Here is a 17,590-nt window from a genome sequence, read left to right as displayed (position 1 = left end):
AATTAGAAAGCTATTGATTCTGTGGTCTGAAGTAGGTGAACACAATTTTCTTTGTTAAAGTTTACTTGAAGGGGAAAAGAGCTGAAGATCCAGATGTATTAGTATCTTTTCAATTTTTCTCTTGCTGAACTCTGAGAATATTGTTTAGACCTACCACCTTCTGGATCTCCAGTTAAATTGAAAGTGGTATTTAGGAAACATTACTCTCCTCTGTAGATCTGCACAAATCATCCCCACTTACCAGGTGATAAAGTAGAGTGTCATTTACCCTTTCTGGATAAATGACATTCCTGTAAGATTTCCATGTCACAGTAAATTGAGAGAACATGTACATGTTGGTGTATAGGTGTCAGTGATTACTTTTAAAATGTATTCTATATATATATATTTATTTATTTATGTATGTGTGTATTTTCCCTTAATATTTTTTATTAAAATACAAAAATGATATTTTAGCATCTTGCTGAAGGTCAAAGTGTTAAGAAACATCTGTTAATTTAAAATAATACCTTCAGAATGATATTTATAGATCTCTTGAACTGCAGTGATGTATTAAATAATGATGCCTCCCCACTACCCCCCAAGACCTATCATGAACCCAAACAAGTCAAAGCCAGTGGGTTTGCATTTATACTCATGTTCATAAAGATAATTTTTACCTAGTTCTGGTATCAAGAACAATAAAGCAAATGGTGGAATGTGTTTTAAAAAAATGGTCAGAATATATCATCTTGTAGTTTTTAATAATTATAACAAAATAATTTTTATTCAAGCCTAATTAGACTACAAATATATTCATGCTTCCCCCCAAAGGCACACTTCTTGCTGTTTCCTTTCCTCATGATGTCTGACATGCATTGTATTTACAAACAGTAACAAATTTGTAGAAGGCAGTGTGTCTCACAATAGGAATGCTGAAAATATATTGTGATTTTTAAAACATCGGTGTGTAGAAGGGAGCAATGTGGATGTGTGTGTATATGTGATTAGGCTTTCGCCTGTAACTTGAAAGCAATAAAAAACTGAAGTAACAGTTCATTTGCCTGGGAATAGTGTTTGCTAATTTTATTAGACTGGTGTTCATAATGAGATTTGTTGTCGGAGCTCAGCTTAGAGTCCTAGCCTTTTTATCTCCTCTGAAACATCAAGTGGGGGCTATACTGAGGAAGGAAACTCTTAGTACCTCTTAATTAGTCAAAGCTCTGGTGGCAAGGAAACATTCTTAAAAGAACCTCCTTCCTCATTTCCTAGAATTTCTAGTGAAAGCTAGTACAAAATAATTCTTGAACATGGTCCATGTCTATTACCTTGGTTGCTAGCTGAACCACATATAAAGGAAACGTAGTTATTGCCAAACTTAGTAGCTCGCTCTTTTTTTCTCTTTTCTCCTTCCTTCCTTCCTTCCTTCCTTCCTTCCTTCCTTCCTTCCTTCCTTCCTTCCTTCCTTCCTTCTTTCTTTTTTTAAAAGTCTCCTTTGACACAAGGACAACCTGACTTAGATTTAGAACTGCAAAAACATTGATATCATTTGTACCCTCTTCCTTTGAGAGTATCATGTATTAGGGAATTCATGGACAAATCTTTTTTTCTTTTTCCTGAACAGTAAACTGGGTTAAAAAAAACCTTTTTTCCAAAATTTGAGTTGATTTTTTTTTTTTTTTATTCTACCACTTCATAATATTCCTATAACCAGCTAGGTTTCCTATCCTTTGTCAATTCCCAGCAGATGTTAAAAGTTTGAGAGGACATGGTAATCATTTTTACTTTATGGTAGAATCTTTTGATTTTGATATGTTAAAATGTTAGACCCAGACTTTGAATTTTATGGCACTGGTCTGTTACTATGTGTATCAGGGACAGGTAACTATTGGTTGAAGATAATTGTTTCACTACTCAGGGTAGCATATCTCCTCTACTCCCCTACCCCCTTTCATAAAGGGATCTTTTTGTCTTCTTCCTCTGAGTTGTACCGTCAGGCACTAAAAACCACTGTCAGTCACTGTTTAGGGTAGGTAGTTTGCAATTAAAAAATATAACTTGCAGTATGTGAGTGTTTGAAAAAAGATACCTCTGTGTCACTTATATGTATTTCCTTCCTCTAAAATTTCCTTGAACTTTAGAGATATAAATAGAAAACTTGCTCATAAATTTTGAAAAGATATGATGAAATGTAAGCAACTAATGAAGTTAAGATATGCTCCAGGAACTACTTTCACATCCATCTAGCATTTGATGTCTCCTGGGTGCAGATTCTGTAGACATTTTAAAATTTTAAGACCATGTCTTATCTTCTGAGAACCAACAGTTTAAATAAAATTCTAAGAAATAACAGTTGGGTATAGCAATTCAAGAAGTGAGGCATAAGGTAATACAGATTGAATGTCAAATGAATGGTGCAGGTGGGGGTAATAAGATCACTTTAGGATAAACAACTTGGGTGAAACATTTCACAGAAGAACAAGATTTGAATTGGATTTTGAAAGCCACTTTGAGAGGGGAGAATAGCATTCTGGTGTGTTGAAATACAAGATAAGTTTAGGGGACTATGTGTAGATCTGTTTAATTATAGCAGAGATATTACTTACAGATTACCAATTTCTATCCCTGGAAACAGCAATTTTTTCTTTATTCTTGGTGTTCTGTAGTTATATGAAGATAGATCTAGGTCTGGATCATCCTTCTGTGCACAGAAGAACCATTTTAGTTTGAAGATTTATGTATCTGTTTCTGAGAAAATTTCTGCTTTTGATTGATTCCTTCATGTTTTTCCTAGTCTTCTGTTGTTTGGACATTGGACGTTCTAAATTTCTTGGGTCTTTGACTTTTTTTTTCATACTTTTTATCTCTCTGTTTTCTATATCCTAGGTCTGTCTGTTTCCTTCCTTCCTTCCTTCCTTTTTTCTTTTCTTTTCTTTTCTTTTCTTTTCTTTTCTTTTCTTTTCTTTTCTTTTCTTTTCAACCCTTGTGTGACTAGGGTGGGGAGGGGGGTGAGGGAGGGGCAGAATGAGAAGGAGATAGAATCTTATTAAGCAGGCCCCATACCCAGGACAGATGAGCATGATGCCATGCTCAGTCTCAAGACCCTAAGATCATGACCTGAGCCAAAGTCAAGAGTTGGATGCTTAACCAACTGAGCCACCTAGGTGTCCATTTTTTTTTTCTGATCCTTTAATGAAATATTCTATTTTGGTAGTCGATTTTAACTTATGGATGTAAAATCTAGAATTTTAAAGTTCTTTTTTATCTGCTAGGCAATTTGTTTCTTCAAGGGTCAGTTTTTCATTTATCTTTTCTTCATTGTATAATTTTTTTTTCATGTGTCTTTTAATTCTTGGTTGTCCATTGATAGTTGAGGATAAGAAGATTAGAAAGCTGATTGGTAGCTCTGGTATAGGTGGTCAACTGGTGGACTTGACCACTTCTCTGTGAATGGTTTGAGAGCTGGCTCTTAGGCCAGGAATATTCAGATGCCAGGAGGAGTAGGGCCAACATTCACCCTAGAAGGCCTTCTTTTATCTAAATAGTATGTTTCTTTTCCTTAAAGACATGCTCTCTTTCTATTTTAGGGGAAAGGTAGAGAGAAAGGGAAGAACTTACTAGACCTTTCTTATAGAAAGAATTTCAATGAACTCTTCTGCTTCTGGACATTCATGCCTTCGACTTTGCATCCTCTCTATGGTTCTGCTGGGACCATTGTTAATTTCTCGTCTCTGCTGCATGTTCCCCTCGTACTATGTGTTATGGGTGGGACTTTTCTCTATTACTGTTTCTTTTCTTTTCTTTTTTTCCTTTAAGGGAAATTCTCTATCTCTCTCTCTCTCTCTCTCTTTTTAAGATTTTATTTATTTATTCATGAGAGAGAGAGAGAGAGAGAGAGAGAGAGAGAGAGGCAGAGACACAGGCAGAAGGAGAAGCAGGCTCCATGCAGGGAGCCTGACATGGGCCTTGATCCCAGGTCTCCAGGATCACGCCCTGGGCTGAAGGTGTCGCTAAACCGCTGAGCCACCCGGGCTACCCTCTCTCTCTCTTTTTATTAAGTGATGGGCAGGGTTCAAGTTTAAAGAAGATGAAGTGATTTTTGTGTTTTTTTTAAGATTTGATTTTTAAGTAATCTCTGCATCCACTGTGGGGCTCCAACTCACAACTCCAAGATCAAGAGTTGCATACTCCACTGACTGAGCCAGCCAGGTGCCCCATTACTGTTTTTTTTTTTTTTTAACTGCTTATTATGATAAGTTGCAAATATATCCAGGACTAGACAGTGATAGATGATTCTGTACCTATTTATCAATCAATTTTAGAAGCTCCAGTAGTTAATGTGGCTAGGATTGGTTTTATCTGTTCCTCTATCTTCCTTCTTTTTAACCAAACCTCAGAGATTTTTCTACCTATAAATATTTTGATATGTATTTCTAAAAGATAAGGACTCCTTTTTATTTATTTTTATTTTTTTAGATTTTATTTATTTATTCATAAGAGACACAGAGAGAAGCAGAGACATAGGCAGAGAGAGAAGCAGGCTCCCCCTGGGGACCCCGATGTGGGACTTGATTTCAGGGCCCTAGGATTGTGACCTGAGCCAAAGGCAGATGCTTGATCACTGAGCCACCTAGGTGCCTCAGACAGAGCTCCTTTTTAAAAACATAATCACAATACCATTATTACATCTAAATAATAAGTAAGATTAATAATTCTTTAATGTCGGGCAGCCCCGGTGGCTCAGCAGTTTTGTGCTGCCTTCAGCCCACGGCCTGATTCTGGAGACCCGTGATCAAGTTCCACGTTGGGCTTCCTGCATGGAGCCTGCTTCTCCCTCTGCCTGTGTCTCTGCCTCTCTCGCTGTCTCTCGAATAACTAAATAAAATCTTTAAAAAAAATTCTTTAATATCATCATATAAGTAGATTACTTCATAAAAAACATTTTTTAAATGGTTTGAAGCAAGATCTAAACAAGGTCCTCTAGTACAGATGGCTGGTAAGTCTCACACTTTGGAGTTCCTTCTTTGGGGGTTGATTAGTTTTGTTTTGCACATTTTTGTCTGCTTTTAGACATTCAGAAGTTTGCTAAAATCTGTTTCTTCATTGTTTTTCTTTTTTTCATCATTCTTTTCCCATGAGCCCTTAGAGAATGAGATAACCTGAACCAGAAACACAGGTTCTTAATTATCACTAGTTAAAATTATAAAATATTTCCTACCCATTAAAAAAAAAAAGTAATAGAGACTCTTGTACCTACTACCTGGATGTAGCAGGTGTTAACATTTTGTCCTTTGGCTCTTTAAATTAAAGATTAAGCTGTAAAAATAAAGAGTGTAAGGCAAAGCTAAAGGAAAAATGTATGGCCACGTTTTGATTTCTGTCAGGATTGCGTATTGTAGGTGCTCTAGGTCTCTCTGATGCCTCAGGGGTTTTGTTATAAATGTGGCCGACTTGTGCTACAGTTGTGTTCTTATATAAATTTGACATGAATAGAAGTTAGATATTTTACTATTAGATCTGTGCTTTCATCATGCTGGGTAATGTGCAAGTGCCATCAGTGCACTGAATCATTGGGAATATACCAAATACAATTGTTATCCTGAAAGAAGAGCTGTTTTATCTTTACAACATATCAGAATTATATAAGAAGAAACACTAGCTTAAATGCTGGTAATTGAAATAAATAATGAGGAGGACAGATGCATTTTGGAGCTTGAGCTAAACATTTTGAAGCCATATGTTCTAACTTAAAAGGAATCTCTTTGTTGAGACCAAGAAGATCTCTGGGATCTCTTTTATCTTCATTACATTCGAGCACGAAAAGGCTCAGTTGTGCTATAGAACATCTAGGAAACAGTTTTAAAGTCCCCAGTTAATAACTAGTGGTGTTCTTAATTTCAGGATAGCTCTACTCAGTAGAGCTTTATTGTAAAGCATAGAATAGCAGTTACAAGTTATCTAGCCATTATTCCTGGTTAAATTATGGATACCTTATATTTTAAAGTTTATTCTTTTGGATTAACCATTTTAATTAATATTGAAGTCCTGGTTTCTAGCTCAGCATTATCATCATCATCTCTCTGACCTTGAGTGTATCACTTAGCACTTTGATGTCAATTCAGGTGTTGAATTAGAATAGTGACTTTCATTCTTTTCTTTATTTTTTTGAAAGAGAGAGGGAGTGGGAGGGGAGGGGCAGGGTGAGAAAAAATCTTAAGCAGGTTCCATGCCCAGTGCAGAGCCCGACTTGGGGCTCTGTCTTATTGCCCTGAGATCATGACCTGATCAAGAGTTGGATGCTTGACTGACTGAGCCACCCAGGCACCCCATGACTTTCATTATTTTAGATGGTGAATTAATGGAGGGAAAGAAAGAATTAAGCTGGTTTTGTGCTACTTTCTTCCCATAAAATGTTATGGACAAGCCTCATATGCTAAGTGTTTCTGAGGTGGGAGAAGGCTCTGTAGTCTTGACTGCCCTCATTCCCTAAAATAGCCCCCAGGACATCTCTGGTTAACTCCTAAGTGTGAAAACCATGAGTCTACATGAGCTTAAAAGTTTTTTTTCCCCATTTCTGACGTTTTTAAATGCATTGGTAGTAATTTGGAATCTCTATACTTCTGTGGTAGAGCACATTCACAAAATGGCAGTCATAGTAGAAATATTTGTAGCTACAAATTAGTACTCCAAAATCTAAAACACCAAATGTGTTAAATACTATGGGATCTTTTAATTTTTGGCTGGTTTAGATTTACTGCTGCAAACTTTTTCTTTCTGACTCTCTGTTCCAGGTATATATAACATAACATTTACCATCTTAACCATTTCCAAGTGTGCAGCTGAGTGGCATTAAGTATATTCACTTAATTGTGTAGCCACCATTACCATCCACCTCCAGGACTGTTTTCTGCAACTGAATGTGTATTTGTTAAACACTAACTCCCTATCCCTATTCCTGCCAGCCTTGGTTCTACTTCATCTCTGAATCTGGTCACTCTAGGCACTTCATCCAAGTAGAATTATACAATGTTTGTTCTTTTGTGTCTGTCTTACTTCACTCAACATTATGTCTTCACACTCTTCGATGTGTAGTATGTGTCACAGTTTCCTTTTTAAGGCTGAATAATAATGTATTTATATATGCCATTTTGTTTATCTGTTCATATGTTGATGGACATTTGAGTATTTCTACATTTTGACTCTAGTGAATAATCCTGCTGAGTGAGATCATTTTGTAGAGCTTACATTATTTTACTTCTTAAAATTCAGAGGTATTTAATCTTTTCCTCAGTCCCACATCCTACCTTGGTTCACCTAATGGTTGTGGTATATTTCTTAAGCTAGAGATTCATGGGAGATGGGATTCTCAACAGAACATAGTGGTAATAGCTGTGGTTGAACTGATTCTCTGTGTAGGCCCCTCCCCCCCGAGATTCACTAGTATAATTCTCCTCAAGATGGATGTTTATAGCTGAGATACTGATGCTAGTTCTGGAACATTTAAAGAAATTAATAGTAAGTGCTGTTGAGTTGCTTGTCTACTAAAAATGAATTTAGTTGTGATGTTCTAAAACATCTTAGTTCTTGAATCAGAGACAAGCTGACATTGAAAGGTGTCCCTGATTCTTTAACCTATAGAGCTGCAAAGCTCTGTTCTTTAGAGAAATGTCTGATTTCTTTGTTTCTCATGAGCTTTTCAACTGTTTCTGATCTGGCAGCAAGACTTTGAGTTTCGATTAGTTCAGAATGTTATAGAGGTCCTTTGCCTTTGTATTGTAGGCATATTTCTGGAAACTTCTTTGTTAATAAGGAATTATACTATTTAAAGGAGACAGCATATCTTTTCAGAGTGTTCTTTTTTATTATCCCTTATGACTAAGTATGATTACATTACTGTTCTTGAGCAAATTTATTTTCCTCAGAGTTAATAATTGCCCCATATAATGGGTCACTGTAAATCTTCTCTTAGCAGGGAATCCCTTGGTGGCTCAGCAGTTTAGCGCCTGCCTTTGGCCCAGGGCGCGATCCTGGAGTCCCGGGATCGAGTCCCATGTTAGGCTCCCGGCGTGGAGCCTGCTTCTCCCTTTGCCTGTGTCTCTGCCTCTCTCTCTCTCTCTCTCTCTCTCTCTCTCTCTCTCTCTATGTCTATCATAAATAAATAAACCTTAAAAAAAAAAAAAAGGAAAATCTCTCCGCACTCAGTTTTTTTTTAAGAGTTGTCTATCCAACCATAATCTTACTGTGATCTGGAATGGTTGCATGTTAGGGCTGTTTCATACCTATTGGCATTGGTTTGTGAATGCCTGTATTATTCTCCTGACTTTGATTCCCTGTCTTGGGGATGTCATGTCTTTCTTTGGTTTTTAGTTTCCCTCCATTTTGAGGAATTATCTCTTCCAATGGCTTCTTGATACAACTATTCTTTCCTAGTAAGTTTGGTTTTGGGGGCTTTGCATGTCTGAAAATGCCTTTAACCTTTTTGATACATTAATAACTTTTGGCCTTGGAATTCTGGGGTAGAAATTGTTCTTCAGAGTTTTGAAGACTTTACTTGGGGATCCCTGGGTGGCACAGCGGTTTGGCGCCTGCCTTTGGCCCAGGGCGCGATCCTGGAGACCCGGGATCGAATCCCACGTCGGGCTCCCGGTGCATGGAGCCTGCTTCTTCCTGTGCCTGTGTCTCTGCCTCTCTCTCTCTCTGTATGACTATCGTAAATAATAAAAAAATTTTTTTTTGAAGGCTTTACTTGCTCTGATGTTTTAACCTTCCAGGGTTACTATTAAAAAGTTCTATGCCTGGGCACCTGGGTGGCTCAGTTGGTTGGGCGTCTGACTCTTGATGTCTGCTCAGCTCATGATCTGGGGTGGTGGGCTCGAGCCCTGTGTCGGGCTCTGTGTTCAACATGGATTCTGCTTGTTCCTCTATCTGTCTCTGCTCCTCTTCTCTTTTTCTCTTTCTCTCTCTCAAATAAAATCTTTTTTTTTAAAATTTTTATTTATTTATGATAGTCACACACACACACACACACACACACACACACAGAGAGAGAGAGAGAGAGAGAGAGAGAGAGAGAGAGGCAGAGACACAGGCAGAGGGAGAAGCAGGCTCCATGCACCGGGAGCCCGACGTGGGATTCGATCCCGGGTCTCCAGGATCACGCCCTGGGCCAAAGGCAGGCGCCAAACCACTGCGCCACCCAGGGATCCCTCTCTCAAATAAAATCTTAAAAAAAAAAAAAAGTTATATGCCATTGTGATTCCTGAACTTTGGAATATGACCTATTTTTCCCTTTATGGATGACTGTAGTGTTGGTTTTTTTCCCTCTGTGTTGAAATCTCATTTTTCTGCTTTGGTTTTATTCTCCTTTTCTTTTCTCTTCATCATTTATTCTTTCCTTCAACTGAGCTCTTGGTGTGGTCTCTTTTAAACCACTGTCTTTCATTGTAGAATGCATGATTTATTCTTCTCTTATTCTCTTCATTTTCTCTTTTCCAGGAGCTCTCCTACTGGAACCCCACTACAGGCTTTGGACCTCTTAGTGTGAGCCCTTAGTTTTCTTAAACTTTTCTCTCCTTCAACTTTCTATATATTTTCACTTTTTTGTTCTTGTCTTTTTTGATCCTTGTTTGTATCTCTCTCTCTCTCTCTCTCTCTCTCTCTCTCTCTCTCTCTCTCTCTCTCTCTCTCACACACACACACACACACACACACACAAAATGAGGCAACCTCCAAAAGTTGATTGGAAACTTTGTGATTTGATTGGTGGAATTCACGGTGAGGTGAAAGAGAGAGGTTCAGTTGTTTCCTTTGGAAGATTCCCAAATGTCAGATCTAGAGGTTTTTTTCTCTTTTCTCATGGGCGATTCTCTCTCCTTTTCCTCCCCGTGTTGGGGGTGGAGTGAGGAGGGGATTAGCCTGGGTTGCTGAGAGAAGGCATGTATGTTAGGCTGCTATAATTCTGCAGTAGATCTAAGCAAAGGAGGCTACGTATATCTCTGTCATATAGGCTTTAGTTAATCCACTTTACTTTTTTTTTTTTTTTGTGCCCAGTGCCTTTCTGGTAGTTTCTCTAGAATATATATAGCCTTGTTTATCAAATGACATAGAGGACAGATTATCACCTGGTTTTGGAAATCCAGGGATCTAATTGCACTTATGTAGATTTTAATATTGCCTTTGGATTGCCCCCACCCCTCATCCTTAACTGATGCTTTTCATTCTTGAACTTTTTTCTGAGTTTCCGCAGTACAAGTCACCTTACTTTTTTGGTATCCTATGTTTGCAGGCAATTTTTAGTTTTACATCTTTTTTCTGCCTTGTTACATGTTCATTTACCTTTGATCTTCCAAAAATGTGTTGCAACTTCTCATCTAGTGTGGTCTTTTCTAGTCTCTTTTACATTGTGAATTTTGAGTATTTTAAAAATCCCTTTCTGTTGCTTCATTGTTGCCTGAGGCGGGAGGGGAGACTAATGACTGTTTATCTGCAAATCTCTTCATTAAGTTGGCTTTTAAAATTAAGCTTCTTGACATAGTTAGAATTATGTCAAACATTACTTCTTTTACAACTAGTCATCTAAATCTTTGTTTCTTAATATAGGCATTAAAAAAAAGAAATGAGCATGAATTAAACTCATTTGAGGGAATGATTACAGATTCTGAATGAATCAGAAAGAAACAGAAAGTGTGATGATATTGTTCCCAAATATTTAAATGCCTAGGCAAGGCATAAACACAGAATCACTGGAAAGAGTAGCAAAAACATCCGACAGGAAAAGATGAGCAAATGAAATACAAAATAAGTAGAAGAAAGGAAATAATAAAGATAAGAATGGAGAGCAATGAAATAGGAAATGAATAAATTCAAAAGTCATTTCTTGGAAAGATCAGTGAAAGTGATGAACCCCCAACAGGACTGATTAAAGAAAAGAGGAAGCTCAAGTTAGCACTGTCAGAAATGAAAAAAGGGATATCACTACAATAAATGAATAATAAGGAAATATGATAAATAGTATTATGTCAAAAATTCAGTAACCTGAATGATGGAGACAGATTCTTTGAAGGATAGAAGTAATCAAAACTGACTCAAGAAGAAATAGAAAATCTTGAATATCTTTGTATCTGTTTAACAATTGAATTTGTGATTAAAAACTTTCACACAAAAGAAACTTGAGGCCCCAGATGGTTTTCCTGTTAAATTTTATCAATTGTTAAAATAAGAAATAAGATTAAGCTTTTACAAGTTTTTTGGGAAATAGAGGAGTAGGGAACATTTTCCAACTCATTTTATGAGGCAAACATAACCCTGATATCAAAACTAGACAGGGATGTTATTACAAAAGAATACTACAGACCACTATCCCTCATGAACATACACTTAAAAATCTTTAACAAGATACTAGCAAATGGAATCCATCAATAATATAGAAAAGACAATACATTACAACAAAATGGGATTCATTTTAATTTTTCATTGAAAAATTATCAATATTACTGCATTAACAAAATAAGGGAGAAAAATGATGTAATCATTTCAGCAGATGCAGAAAAAGCCTTTGACAAGATTCAATATTCATTCATTATAGAAATTCTCTTTAAAGTAGGAAAAGGAGAATTTTTCAGCCTTTTAAAGGATATCTATGAAAAACCTATAGCTAATATCATACTTAATGATGAAGGATTTAATACTTTCTCCATAAAATTGCTAACAAGACAAGAGCATCTGCACTCACCAAAGCTGTTCAACTTTAGACTGGAGGCCCTACCCAGTGTAATAAAGTAAGAACAGTAATTAAAGACATAAAGAGGGATCCCTAAGTGGCTCAGCGATTTAGCGCCTGCCATTGGCCCAGGGCCTGTGATCCTGAAGTCTTGGGATCTAGTCACGCATTGGGCTCCCTGCATGAGGCCTGCTTCTCCCTTTGCCTGTGTCTCTGCCTCTCTCTCTCTGTGTGTGTCTCTCCTGAAAAAATAAAATCTTAAAAAAAAAAAAAAGAAAGACATAAAGATGGGAAAGAGAAGCAAACACTCTCTTTTGGTTTAGATGATATGATTGTAAATGCAGAAAATCCTAATTAGAGAATATTACTAGAATAATTAAATGACATTAGCAAGGTCACAGGATATGTGGTCATTATTCCAAAATCAATTACAAAAAATACTTGGAAAAGTGAAATTGGTAAAACATGATTGTAGTACTGTGAACAAGTATAAAGTACTTGCAGATCAATTTAACAATTGCATGACTTCTCTAATGAAAGGTATAAAACATTTCTGAGAGAAATTGATGTATATATGGATCATGATGCCATGCTTGTGACTTGGATAGTACAGCATTACTAGAATATCTGTTCTTCCCGAATGGATCTACCGATTCACTGAAATCCCAAAGAAATTCCAGCAAATTTAAAAAAAATGTAATTTGATATAATGATTCTAAAATGTATATGAACATGCAGAAGACCTAGAATATCCAAAAGCAATTTTGTACAACAAAAAGTAAATTGGAAGACTTATACCTGATTTCAAGGTTTATTATAAAGCTATAGTAATGGCTTTATGGGGGGATGTTAGGATACATTGATACATCAGTGGAACAGAAAGAAAGTTTGATAGATACATACACAGAGTCCGTTGTTTTGACCAGGGTGTCTGTATAGTTTACTGGGGAAAAGGATAGACTTTTCATGGCAGTAGAACAACTGGAAAAAGATGTGGAACAGAATAAATCTTGATTCCTATTTCATACCACATGCAAAAATTAGTTTGAGGTGGATCATAGTCCTAAAAAGCAAAAATTCATAAAGTTTCTAAAAGAAAACATCAAGATACATTTGTGATCTGGCATAGGCAAATATTTCTTTTTTTCTTTTAATTAATTTATTTATGAGAGACACAGAAGGAGACAGAGGCACAGGCAGAGGGAGAAGCAGGCTCCCCATAAGGAGCCACTGTGGGACTCGATCCTGGATCCTGGGATCACGCCCTGAGCTGAAGGCAGATGGCCCAACTGCTGAACCACCCAGGCATCCCAAATGTTTCTTTTTTTTTTTTTTAATATTTTATTTATTTATTCGTGAGAGAGAAAGAGAGAGAGAGAGGCGGAGAGGCGGAGAGGCAGAGAGGCAGAGACACTGGCAGAGGGAGAAGCAGGCTCCATGCAGGGAGCCTGATGTGGGACTCGGTCCTGGGTCTCCAGGATCATCACACCCTGGGCCAAAGGCAGGTGCTAAACCGCTGAGCTACCCAGGGATCCCCTCAAATGTTTCTGTTTAAAATTTTTTTTAAAAGATTTTATTTTTTAGACAGAGTGCCCATGAGCAGGGGGAGAGGCAGAGAGAAGGGGAGAAGCTGACTCCCTACTGAGCTGGGAGCTCTACTTGGCCCTAGATCCAGGACCCTGAGATCGTGACCTGAGCTGAAGGCAGACACTTAACCAACTGAGCCACCCAGGTGCCCCTGGCAAATATTTATTTCATGGGACAAAGAAAGACATAACCACTAAAAATCAATAAATTAGATGTTACCAGAATTAGAAATTTTTGCTCTTCAGAAATTTAAAAAATATGTAGCCATGCTATAAACTGGGAGAAAAATATTCATAGTTTACATATCAAAAGCCTTTAACGTATATAGTGAAGTACAACACAGAACAAAGAACTCAATTAAAAATACAAGTAAGTTTAAGTTAAATGCTTTAACTTAAATCATTTCACAGAGGAGGTTTAGGAGTAAATAATAAGTACATGAAAAATATTCTTTACAACATTGGTAATTAGGGAATGCAAATTAAAACCACAAAGAGATAACATTTACAAATGAAAAAACCTCAGATTTTCCACCTGTGTAAGGGAAGAACTTGGTTCAGTGTGTTTCTTCCCCATGAGTCTCCTTTGTATCTCCCACAGATCACTTCACTCTGACACTTCTTATTCCCAGATGGGGGCGGGGGGCCGGGGTTGTCCCCAGAAGAGCAAGCAAGTCTCCAGCACTCTCTGGGTGTCCTACAGTTTGCCTCAGTTCTTTTTTTTTTTTTTATTTTTATTTATTTATGATAGTCACACAGAGAAAGAGAGAGAGAGAGAGAGAGGCAGAGACATAGGCAGAGGGAGAAGCAGGCTCCATGCACCGGAAGCCTGATGTGGGATTCGATCCCGGGTCTCCAGGATCACGCCCTGGGCCAAAGGCAGGCGCTAAACCGCTGTGCCACCCACGGATCCCTTTGCCTCAGTTCTGACACTGTGCCAGGGCAGCATCTCATCCCATTGGGACAGGCTCAGTTCCACAAGACTCCCCTGCTCCTCATTTTAGCCACCAGCCAAGCCCATGTTGTCACCTGTGCTGGCAACTTGGCTGTAGATCAGACGTTCCAACAACTTGGGTTTGATAACTTGCTAAAGTGGCTCCCAGAACTCAGGGTAGCACTTAGCTTTACCAGTTTGAGGACAAGATAAAGGGTACAGATGAACAGCCTGATGAAGAGATAAATGTAGTGAGGCCTGGAAGGGTCCTAAGCCCCAGAACATCTGGGGAGTTGGGGTGTCTCACCCTCCAGTTGCTGGTGTATCCACCAACCTGAAACTCTTTGAACTCCTTACTGTTGGAATTTTATGGAGACTTTGTCACGTAGGTGTGATGAATCATTAACTCCATTTCCAGCCCCTCTCCCCTCCCTGGGGCATGGGACTGAAAATTCCAAACTTCTGGTCCTGGCTTGCTTGGTCTTTGTGGTGACCAGCCCAGGAGCCTTCCAGGGTTGCCTGTTTAGAACAAGAGAGCTGCTACTATTCTTAGCACTCAGGAAATTACAAGGATTTTAGGAGTTCTGTGCTGGGAGTGGGGGACAGAGACCAATATATGTATTTTCTATAATCTGACGTTATTACACGCCCCCCAGAATGGATAAAATTTGAAAGACCACACAGTATTTTTAACAAGTATGTGGTATAACCAGATTTCTCATATATTATTGGGGAAGCAGACAATGGTAACCACTTTGGAGAAATTGTTGATAGTTACCTAATAAATTAAACGTACATTTACTCCATAACTCAGCAGTTCTACTTTTTGATATTTACCTAGGATAAAAATGTCCTCATCAAGATTTGTATATGAATGTTCATGAAAACTTAATTCATAAGAGCCCGCAAACTAGAAACAACCCAGGTTTCCAATGATGGAAGAATGGATAAACAACTTATGGCATATTACTCAGTGAAATACTTTTCAACAATAAAAAGTAACAAAATATTGATGCCTGCAATCACACTGGCGAATCTCCAGAAATGGTGAGCAGAAGTCAGGCATAAGAGAAAACTTTATATGAAATACTAGACAAAACTAGCTTCTGGTGATCAAAACCAGAACAGTGTCTGGAGGGGACAGACAAGAATGGTTCAAGAGAACTTTCCAGGGTGATGGGATGTTCTACATCTTATTAGGGTTTGAGGTGCAAGGGTGTGTACAGTTGGTGACTCAGCCAACTGTATACTTATGATTTGTGTATCTCACTATTTGAAAATGACACTTCATTTTTTTAAAAAGATTTTATTTATTCATAGAGACAGAGAGAGAGGCAGAGACACAAGCAGAGGGTGAAGCAGGCTCCATACAGGAAGCCTGACGAGGAACTCCATCCGGGTCTCCAGGATCATACCCCAGGCTGCAGGTGGTGCTAAACCTCTGCGCCACTGGGGCCACCCGAAAATGACCCTTCAATTAAAAAAAAGCCAGAGGGGTGCCTAGTCTGACTCTAAGTATCTTACTCTTGATTTTGGCTCAGGTCATGATCTCAGGGCTGTGAGATTGAACCTTGCGTTGGGCTCCACACTTAGCTGGGAGCCTGCTTGGCATTCTCTTTCCCTCTCCTTCTGCCCCTCCCCCCTGCTTGTACGTGTGCTCTCTTTTTATCTTGAAGGAAGAAAGAAAGGAAGGAAGGAAAGGAAGGAAGGAAGGAAAGAAAGAAAAAAGAAAAGAAAAGAAAGCAAAGAATCTCTGCAAAAAGAAAGAAAGAAAGAGAAAGAAAAGAATCTCTGCAAATAAAAAGCCAGAAGAATAACAGTAAAAATTGGGTGTATATCATTTACTTTCATTGAATTGTACCTGTGCTTTTTTGTACTTATTGTCAAAGCACCTATATGTTTCAACAGTCACTTTATAAGTATATGAACATGGTTTTTTAATGAGTTCAGCTCTTAGGCCCATAGAACAGTAGTGTGACAAATTATATTTCTGCCCTCTTGGTTTCCCTTGTCATGATGCTTGATATAAGCCTCGAGGAAATTCTTAAGAAGTTATCAAATACCATCTGAGGATTAATCTGTAGCGTCTATGGAGTCACATCAGGTGTGGTGGACCCCAGAGTATTTGGAGGCCCCTAGAAAAAGTATGGGGAAATGTTGTCTTTATTGTACTTTAAAGGGGCATCTGACTGGCTCAGCTGGTAGAGCATGCAACCCCTGATATTGGGGTTGGAAGTTCGAGTCCCATGTTGGATGTAGAGATTACTTAAAAAAAAAAAAAATCTTAAAAAAAATACTAGTATTTCTTTCTTTTCTTTTTTCCCCCTTTTCAAGATTTTATTTATTTGAGAAAGAGAGAGAGAGATAGAAAAAGAATGCATGCAGGAGGGGGAAGGAGGGCAGAGGGAGAGGGAGAAGCAGACTCCCCACTGAGCAAGGAGCCTGATGCAGAACTTGATCCCAGAACCCCAGGATCATGACCTGAGCCAAAGGCAGACATTTAACTGACTGAACCACTCAGTGCCCCTGCCCCTGCCCCTCCCCCTGCCTCTCCTCTCCTTTCCTTTCCTTTTTTCTTTCTTTTTCTAGTACAGAAAAGTTTAAAGAAGAAAACCAAAATTGCCTATAATCTTACCATCCAGATAGTTCATGTTACCTTTTAAAAAATGAATAATATATGCTTCTGGTGAGATAATTCAGTTGATATAGAAAGTTATAAACTAAAATGTAAGTTTCATGCTGTCCCTATTTTCTCTCTAAAGATAAAAAACCCTGTTAAGTGTAATATGTCCTTAGAGAAAAACTTGTTCAAAATAAAAATATATAATAATTGATATAACTCCTTGAAAATATTTATTAAAAAAGCTATTTAGTACACTACTTTGTAGCTTGATTTTTCACTTAGATCTTGACAATATTTCTAAATTAGCATGTATCTTACTCATTCTTAGAAGTCAGTTATATATATCTTTTCATTATATTTGTGTAAGTGTACTATATATTTAATTAGTTCTTTACTGATAACCATTTATTTATTTCTTTATTTTAAAGATTTATTTATTTGAGAGAGAGCATGAGCTCGGGGAGTGGAGGGGCAGAGGAAGAGAGGGAGAGAAACTCAAGCAGACTCTGCACTGAGCACAGAGCCTAACTCAGAGCTGGATCTCAGGAGCCAAAACCAAGAGTTGGATGTTGAAATGACTGCACTTCCCCACACACCTTCCCCCGCCCCCATTTTATTTTTATATAATCTCTATACCCAACCTGGGGCTTGAACTTACAACTCTGCGGTCAAGAGTTCTATACTTTACCAACTGAGCCAGCCAGACACCCCATGAAATATTACATTTCTCTGATTACATAATGTCTGAG

The 17,590-nt window shown here is 38.0% G+C and overlaps 1 protein-coding gene across 3 annotated transcripts in view; it reads left to right on the top strand.

Moving 5' to 3' along the window:
• MAP2K4 (mitogen-activated protein kinase kinase 4) overlaps positions 1-17,590 on the top strand; it is a 136,797-nt gene that overhangs the window by 38,161 nt on the left and 81,046 nt on the right. The gene's annotated exons all lie outside the window — the stretch shown is intronic.

The sequence above is a fragment of the Nyctereutes procyonoides genome, unplaced genomic scaffold (genome assembly GCF_905146905.1).
Source record: "Nyctereutes procyonoides isolate TBG_1078 unplaced genomic scaffold, NYPRO_anot_genome, whole genome shotgun sequence".
NCBI classification, from domain to species: domain Eukaryota; kingdom Metazoa; phylum Chordata; class Mammalia; order Carnivora; family Canidae; genus Nyctereutes; species Nyctereutes procyonoides.
Note: the sequence above shows the minus strand (reverse complement) of the source record. Positions and strands in the feature narration are given on the sequence as shown.